Source organism: Beta vulgaris, chromosome 3 (assembly GCF_026745355.1).
Source record: "Beta vulgaris subsp. vulgaris cultivar EL10 chromosome 3, EL10.2, whole genome shotgun sequence".
In the NCBI taxonomy this organism is placed as follows: domain Eukaryota; kingdom Viridiplantae; phylum Streptophyta; class Magnoliopsida; order Caryophyllales; family Amaranthaceae; genus Beta; species Beta vulgaris.
The window spans coordinates 44607570-44617765 of NC_079204.1; positions in this window are offsets into that span (position 1 = coordinate 44607570).

The following is a 10196-nucleotide window of genomic DNA, read 5'->3' on the forward strand; positions in this document are numbered from 1 at the left end:
AAACTGACATTCCAATATCTGAATATTGTCATCCAAGTTGTATACATTTATACTTGCTTATAATGTATTGAAATTTTAAAAAAGATCTTATGAAATATTCTACCAAGAAAGAAGGTTCAATACCTCATCCTCCCTGAATCTACCAGCATCACATATTCATTCAAATAGCTCTCCGTCTGTAGTGTATTCCATGACCATTGCAAGATGAATAAGAGTCAGCAAAACCTGCAAGAGAAGTTCAAACCATGGTGTTACATGGGAAAAAGAGTTTCTATTACAGAACCAAAGGATACAAAAAACGAAAAATGAGTATCCATGTCCATCCTTGAGACAAGAGGTAGAAGAAAGCTAACAACTTTCAGAGTTACAAAGCTGTTTAAGTTGTTCAAAGAAATTATAATAAGAGATATGAGGAAAATATACATGTTTTTTTTCACCTCCAGTCCCGTCGTCACTTTCACATCTAGTCGTCACTTTCACATCTAGTCGTATAAGGTTTACCTGAGTACCAACAGAACCAGTAGATCCAACAATAGAAATAGGCTTCAGAGTTCAGACCATCCCAAGCCTTATAACCAGGCTCTACTACTGCTCGTCCAGGCTAGGCAAGAGGTGATGCCTCAGCCAATTGAGCTAAACAAGAGATCTTTCTTCGGCTAAACGTTTGTATGTCCTTCCTTTGACAAAAGAATTTACCTAAAAGTACGTAGACTTACAACTCAATTATGCAGTTAGGACAACAATACTGAACTGATCTATATGGCATTACGATCATTTCACTAATAGAGTCCTGATGTATGAACATAAATTAATTAAAAAACACACAACAACTCTAAAGTATGCAACATGAATCATTAACGGCGTAAAGCCAAAAACATGCAAGATGGGAAAGACTTATTTAAAATGTGAGTATGATATGACCAGAGTATAAATCCTTCATTCCAGAATCACTTTCTTGAGGATAATTCTTGAGCTTGAAATCAGCTTTAAAGTACATATGTTTAGAACACTTGGAAGATAAATGTGACAAGACTAGGTAAGAAGGGAAAGATCACTGAAGAGTTAACAACAAAATTTAGGAGCGCTGCAAAGATCAGTAATCTTATCGCTTGCGCTCGATAGAGATAGAGTACCCATTAATTCTCAACTAATAATTTTTCCATGAATAAACCACAAAATACTATGCATAATCATTATTGGTAGACAGAATAAGCATTTGGGTATTTTTCTAACCATGATAACTCTCAATGGCACGCCTAAGCCATACTTGACTCTCACGAAAATCCAAACTCTCAAAAGTTGTAGAAGCGACAACCATTGGATTAAGGAATGACAAATATAATTGCAATAGATTATTATGTGCAAAAAGCCTATAGTTTCAGCACATAATGGTCATGTAGATGAAATATTGGTTATTATATAATAGATCACTAATTTGAAGTTGAGACTCAGGCAACGTTATAGACATACCCTAAAGTCAAAGATAGAAGGCAGCCAGGAGCAATTTCACATCAGGAAAAGCAATAGTTAAATAGAAGAAATAAACAAAGCCTTGAAAAAGACACAAATTCATCCTCTATGCGTCCAAGGTTAGTCCCAACCCATCTCAATGTGAACCTTAATCGTTCGGTAACTTCTGGAAGAATCAAGCATATAATTTTAAAGGGTTTTTCTACGTAGTGCCCCTATGTTTTTCGAAATTCTACATTGTACCCGACCTTTTTGAACTCTACACATTGTACCCCTAAACTCTCTAAACGTCACACAAAATACCCTTACTAATAAAAATTTCTACTTTAATTCTCATTTAGTCTTTAATTTATCAAATCATATTCCAAACCTCAGTAATCTAACAAGGCTACAAAATCCTACTCTATGCCCACAAGGTAAGAAAGTCCCAAAATCTACTTTTTTATATCGTGTAAAAGGGTATTTTGTGTAACGTTAATAAATCTTAAGGGTACAACATGGAAATTTCAAAAACATCAGGCATAACATAGAATTTTGTAAAACATAGGGATACTATGTAGAAAAACCCAATTTTAAAACTAATAATGAAAATTGAAACTAAGGTAAACAAACACTTGAGAAAGAAACGCAAACTTCATCCAATGGTGTTAGAGTTCAACGCTAATCCATCTGAATTCGAACTCTAATCTCTCACCTAATTTTGAAAAAATCCAGCATAAATTAAACAAAAATAATAATAATTAAATTGAAATTAAACAAATTAATCCAAAAGTAAATAGAAAAATTAGTCAACAAATCATACACATATATTACTTAAACCTAGATACATAACAACAATTGAATACCACAAATTAGTCTAAAAAAGGAGACAAAACGCAACGAAAATCGGTCGAGGACTCCAAATAGCAATTGAATCACACGAAGAACTTGGAAATCATGGATTACAACATCGATTTTGCAACTGATTGCTCGGAGTCACCTTCGATTTTAGAGTTTCTCAAGACAACATCCTATCCAAGCTAGCTATTACAAGCTTAAGTTTTAGTAACCGCAAATTGAAGACAAAGAACTGAGAAAAACTATGAAAGACCAGATTTCTATGCGTAATATATGCTTGATGAAAAAACAGTATTATGTTATTTATTTCGCTTTACATTCTTAACTACCGCATAAGTCAAACACCCAAAACGTGCAATAAAAAATAGACTGTAAAACATCACAAACAAAACAAAACGAAGTAAAAATCTGATGTATTAATGGGACGAAAAAACCTGGAAGAAAGATGTGGATGCAGAAGAAAAGCATCAATTTTATACTCTAAGAAATCGCTGAAGAAGGTAGCAAGTTGTATACCTCCTCCAACTTTCTGGACCAAAGAGATTTCTTCTTCAAGCTCACTACGATCTTTTTTTGTTGTCTTAACCCGTTGTCTAACATCATGAGATGCTCCCCTACAATTTGTTAGAAACAAAAATATAACAATCAGGCCTAGGAAAAAAAGATTACGAGTAAGCAGAAAAAAATACGAAGCAAACTCCTTACAACCTTGGGTTCCGATTCCGGTTCATTATCATCACTCTCTGCTTGTAGGTTCTCGAAATTTCTCATAGCCAACTCTTGTATCGAACGCACCTGGTAAGAAAAGCAAGATTCAATAAAAGGACTTAAATGGCATACAAAAGTACTTTCAAAAGGCAAGTCTTTTTCACCTGCCGAAAGTAAATGGTATACGGAGCATTGTATTGCATTGCATTGGAACAGATTAAGAAAGATCATCTTTCTGTATAACACAATGGGAAATTCAGACAGAAGTTTAATTGGCAAAGTTCCACACTCATAGTATAGAAGTACTTATGATTTACATAATTTTTAGTGTACAAAAATTGCTTGTAGTAAGGGTTATCAGTGATTTGTGTATGCAAGGAATGTGTATAAAGCAATAAGAAAGTTGTAAGAGCAATGTAAGAGGGTGAACAACTCCCTTCAAGGACTCAACTAGTTATTAGGCCCGGGCTATGTCCTGGGTAAGAAAAAATATCATTTATTAATATAATACTTTATCATAATAACACTAGATACAACTTAGCCTGGTGGTTAAAACTTTAGTATATGTATTTGACGTCTCGGGATCAAACCCTATAGTACGCAATTTCTTAATTTTTTTATTGTAGATGGTTTACATGAACTAAAACTCCCTAGGAAGAGCGCCGCGTGGCACAATTTCTTGTTTTGGCACGCCTTTTAATATATTTGTACAGATATCCTGCACTGAAGAAAAGAACATAATTTTTTGATTCAAGATGAAGAATTAGGGTCCAAATTTTCATCATCGAATCAGCTTGTATTAGAAAACAAAAAAGTCAAAAACATATAATTTTAACTCTCCTAATGCAAGAAATAACAACCAATATACATGTAGATTCCAAAAATCTCTATCTTCATTGAAAAAGAATAAAGTCTTACTTTTAAACAAGATATTAGATTCTAGTAATAGAAAAGAAAAAAGGGCTTGCGAAAGAAAATTAAGGTTTTTCTAAAGAATTCAAGAATAAGGAACCGAGGGAGGCTGCTTCTTCCTTAAATTCTTCGACATATATTCATCGAAAATTATCAAAGGTTTTTTTTTTTATGTTTTTGTGTGTTTCTATTAGATCCGATCTTCTTCTAAATTTTACCTATTTTCTATTTTTTTGAGGTGTTGGAAATCGCATGAGTTAGGATCTTCGAGGTTTTAATTTTGGTTTGCTGAATTTATGATTTTAGATTTGTAGTCCTAACAGTTCCCTCAAAGTTCTGTTAGACGGATCATTGAATATGAGGTGGTATTATTTAAGCATGGTAATGTCATGCACTCATGCAAAGTATTGTGATAAAAAGGGAGAAGGTAAAAACTCCTTCAGAAATTGTTGTTCACTTTGCTTAGCTTATTGGAGACTAGGGAGAGGCCCAATCACTGGAATGCTTAGTAAATTGGAACGGAACTTGTAAAATCACTTTGGTAAGTGGGGAGTGATTAAATGCTTCATAAATTGCAAAGAAACTTTTGGTCATAAAATCTCGGACTCTCTCTTTCCTTCCCTCCCTCCCTCCCTCCCTCCCTCCCTCCCTGGTCAGTTTATAGCAACATGATATCTACATACAACAATTAAGCTCACAGAAATTTAGACTGGTGTATTATTCCACGACACAAAGAGGCCTCATTATATTAGCGTAACACTTGCTTCGGGTGAGCAACAATTTCACAAACTTCGATTGCATTGATGTATTGACTGCAATAATATCATATTGCAGGATTTTTTTAGTTTTGTTTTAATGTACAGTTTCAAAATATAACTTTCTATAATTTTTACAAAAACATTAATGATATTAAGGTCAAAAGCGTGCATCAATTGATGAAAACAATACTGCACTTATTTGGAAAGAGAATAGCAATAAGCTTTGAAAGTTTCATTTGAAAGAACGCTATGATATACCTCCAAAACAACAATTCGAAGAAGAACCCACTTGGCAATGGACCAGTGCTCCTCTAGAAAATCATTAATCATATCAAAGTTTCCAATTTTGTCAGTGGGGATTTCCTGAAAAGATAAGACATTAGTTGGTTTAGATGGTAAAAATAGGATGCAACAAAAAAGTAATAAATTCATATGAGCATTTACATCGTTCCAGTTTCTGTCAAAGAATACAAAGGCGACACATCCAAGCTCCAACAAGATCTACAAAATTATGAATACAACATACTAAGAATGGTTAAGGAAGACCATGTTTGTAATGCAAATTAGATGTAAGGGCAGTAAATTAAATTTTCCCCTATAAATATGCATGATGTTCTGCATAACCATTCGAGCTCATAATCATAGAGACCGCGTGAATTCAGTTGTATGTTAATTTCTACCCCCACAAAAGGAGGAAAAAGGAATCTTGAGCTAATAAGTCTATAAAACATTAATAGTTTGATGGCTTTGAGGTAATAAGACAAACATAAACAGAATAATAGAGTACATAGTGTTATGCAGTATCATGCATTACCGTAAGAGACCATGTATTATTTCCCTTCTATATTCATAACCAGTTAATATCTACATCCTTCCCTCTACATGATTAAACAACTTAGATACAGAATTAAAAATCCACACTTGCTATGATACTAAAGCTTCAGGCTCCTCTATTTCGTAGATAAAAAAAATCCACACTTGCTATGATAATCTGTTTCAGGATCCCCTATTTCTCCATTCCAGTGCCAATTTTACTACCCAGTCTTATCAAGTTAATCCTCCGTGCTGCACAAGAGTTCCAAGCTGCATAAAAGCAAGCTAAATCCAAACCACCGGAGGCTCACAAATAATAGATCAATGTGTGCAAGTAACAAGCCTAAAACTCTTTATACTCTTTAAGTTCAAAGGATACAGTTGATAGACAACATCCATCTTTTGTTGATGCTCCTATGCAACCAACACATGATATGACAAAAAGAACAACTCCGACACCGATAAACATATATATGAACCTGCAAGTTAACAATCACAGAAAATGAGCAACATATAGGAAATAGGATCAAGGAAGAAAGCAATGCATATCAAGACTTGCAAATCATGATTACAGATTACTAACTAAAAAAGTCTAAGTAAGCCATCATACTGTATCAACAAAACTGACACTGAAGTGAAGAGAAAAAAAAAAGGCGCACTTCACACTATAAATGATCTTAGATGAAAAAATGAATTAAATAAGTTAATATTATAGAGCAGACGAAAAATTATAGGCAAGTCTTTCTAATACATAGCCTCATACTCAAGCTTTGACAAACCATTACGCATAGTCACACTAAGTGCTTGTTGGGTTAACCTAAGAAAAATAGCAAGTGGAACTTTTTAGGACGTAAAATAATGTGGAATTGTTTCGTTGGCAAAAATATAAAAAATATCTCATATTTTGGTTTGCTGAAATTAGGGTTGTTAGATTAGTTGTTATTCCAGACAACACACCCTAATAAATCCAAAAATATAGATTATTTGAGATCAAATCATCAACACACAACACATATAGATCTTTTAGAAGAAAAAACACACCTTAGATCTGAAAGATAAAATGAAAGTGGAGATGGATTATTACCGTTGATTTCGCTCTGCATTGTAGCTTACAAATCTGAAACAAAAAAAGAATTGAAAGTCTAATGTTCATACATTATTATACCTAGAAAAAATATCAACAAAAAAGCAATGAAATCAAAAACAAAAATACCTCACATCGTGGCTTATCCAACAAGCACTAAAATGCAACAACACAACACACAACTACTTCTACTTTTCTCTTTGTCTTTCTCGCCCCTCTTCCTCCCAAATTTCTTTTATCATCATCATCATCTCCTCTCTAACACCTAGTTTTCAACAAAGATCTTTCTTTTTTCACTAATGTTTTCCCTCTTCAAACCCTAACCCACCTCCCACTATATTTTTTCGAGCACTTCACGTTGTCATCTTTTAAAAGGAAAATTTAGAAGAAGAAGATTGGATGGGATGGTAGCTCTTCTGAAGATGAAGAGACGGTAACCAGAGAAAGAAAAAAAAGGAAAGAGGGAGAAGGGAGAAGAGAGGGGTGAAGGAGAGGATAGAAAGAAAATATTGTGTGGCTGAGATGGAATAACAAATGAAGGGCTGAGATTTGTCAAGGCTTATGAACAGTGAATTTCATGAAATTGTGACTCATAACACTATTGATTAGAATAGTGGTAGAATTTGCCACTTTTAAAAGGTTATGGATTATGGATGCATTGCATATTATATAACATCATATTCCAAAAATCAAAATGTAGACGAAAGTCATCTATTGTTGTCTTAACGTCTTCAAAATAAGTTAAAACCCCATTGCTTCTATTAATATTAAATGTGAACATACTGGACATACCATGGAAATAAAGATGTCGTCCATGAAATAGTGTTAAAACCATAAATTCAACATCTAGATAATCCGAATATTCAAGTTTAGGGGACCACTTTTTGTTTGTATTATGTGCTTGTGTTAGGTTTTGTGGAGGGCATGATATTGATTTACATGTAGGGGAAGAAGTTGACATGACTATGCAACTTACAAATACGAAAATGAGTAGTGATCATGTATAATAAATCTTTACTATTTATAACAAAAAATGCTTTGTAAAATCCATATTTATTTTCGGATATTTATGTTAATTGGCTAATCAATACACGAAATTATGGTTGATTGGCAATTAACATAAATCATGCATGATTGATAAATTAATTTCATTACCATATTTGAATTAATATAGAAATCCAAAAATGTAGCCAATATGAGAGTGGATGATTTTCGGCCAAATATCTATTATATAAGGGAAGGGGAGAGCAACAACGTCCTCTTTTGAAATGCCTATTTTACCCCATTCCCTTTCTAAATTACAAAAGGAATGTCAAAATCAAAATCGGCACTCAAATAAAACTATCGAAAATTAATTTACAACACCCACTACAAATCACTTAAAAGAAGAAATTTTACAAATCACCATACAATTGAGAAAATCACGTTATAAAAATCACGCAAATCACTCAAATAATCAGGAAACTTTATTAAAACTTAAAATTAACATACAAACTAAAACTAATAACCTAGAACGTCAATACATACAAAAACATTTACAAAGATTTAATGGTGGATTATGATAAAAAATAGAGGTGTATTTGTAGTGAAATCAGAATTTAGAAGTTAGACAAGAAAAAAAAATTATTTACTTTTTTATAGTGTTTCCTATATATAATGAAACTTTTACATATATTTGGACCTATCTTTTTCTATTATATAATAGCGATTAATTATCAAGGTAAAAATGTTTAGGTAAAATATCATTCAAGAATATATATAAAGGGAAGGGGGAGCAAAAATGAAGAGACTATGTTACCCCCTTCCATTCTAAATTACAAATTCGCTTACAAATCAAAGGGGACTTCAAACAAAAATACCAAAAATATAATTATAACAATCACTCACACAAAATTGCATAATTTACGTTACGCAAATCACTAAAATGAGGAAAGTTTACAAAAACTTGAAAAATTCACTTACAAACTACAACCTATGAAAAAATTTACTTGAAATCAAAGTGTCCACTTTCTTTACAATTTATGAAATACTGTGCTTAATTCAAAAATCAACTAAAATATTATAATATTAGAAATCATAAATAAATTCAATAAAATTTCTATTTTGTTCATAGAATTTAACTTTGAAAAGTAAAAAAAAAAACAAAAAGAATGGTGAGAGACTTAAGTGACATAAACTTTCGTATGTCTAATGTTCAAATTTTGACTCTTATGCCGAAAAAAATCGAGTTTCTATTTCGAAAAAAATTCAAACACGCATCGTGTGCACAAAATTCTAGTTTAAATGGTGTTTTGGGATTATGAAATAACTTGCCATATTTATTCCATAAAAATCAATTCCTAAAACTTAAAATTTTTGGATGCACTAAATCACAAATACACAAGAGCACTTTATATGATAGCTTTTGATTTGGTTGTGCTCTACATTTGCTTGGCGAATATGAGCTTGCAACATACTTACTCTGTTTCATTTTAATCTACACACTTAGGCTATGTTTAGTTCACCTAGAATTTTCTGATCTGAACTTATCTGATCTGATCTGAACTTATTTTTTCTGATCTGATCTGAACTTATTTTTTTCTGATCTGATCTGATCTGATCTGATTTACAAGATCTTATCTTTTATAAAATATATTATTACTATTATATTATTACTTTGTAAATCATTATTATGCAATACATTATAAGATCTTCTTTATAGTATTACTATTAATTAATTTTATTTCTATTACAACTTTTACACAACTTTTATTTTATAATATAATAATTATTATCATTATTATAAGAACAACAATAATAATTATATAACATAATAATTATTATTACTAAAAATAATTATATAACTCAAGTCATTAATTTATAAGAGCACTTATACAATGTTTCACACTTTCCTTAAAAAAAATGTTTCACACTTGAGAAGTCGGCAAACTCAACTCTTTTTTTCCATATAAAATAAAATAAGATATACAAACAACTATGACTTGAGCAAAAAAGAAATAAATATCGTGCAACTTCAAATAGCTAGAGAGATTTGGAATTCGGTAGGAAGAGGTATACCGAATCTAAATTTATAATTTGTATCTCACACTTAGCTTATTTTGAAATGTAATCCGAACTTAGTATTTTCGTTGTCATGAATTTGAGATATCATATTTTATATATTTCTTATTTTTGCGTCAATCTTATGTTCTTAACACGTGGCTTTTAATTTTCTATTATTTAATAACAACAAAATAACTTAATATAATGATAACAATGACATTTATAATGGTAATAACAAGATTAATAATAATTATTAATATTAATAATTACCAATATTAATAATTACTAAGTACAACAACAACAATAATAATAATTCTTTTGAACAAATATACTAGTAAATAATAATACTCCCTTTGTATTTTTTTATATTTCTCACTTAGAATCTTGACACTATTCACAATTAGAGATAATCTTTTTAGATTTTTCTCAATATATAAGAAAAAATATAGTCATGTGGGGTCTTGTTTGATTCGTCTCAATGAGTTCTTTATTAATATTCAATTATTATAATTTTTATTAATATGTAATGAAAGATATTTAATAATAATGAGTTTTTAAATATAAGCATGTTC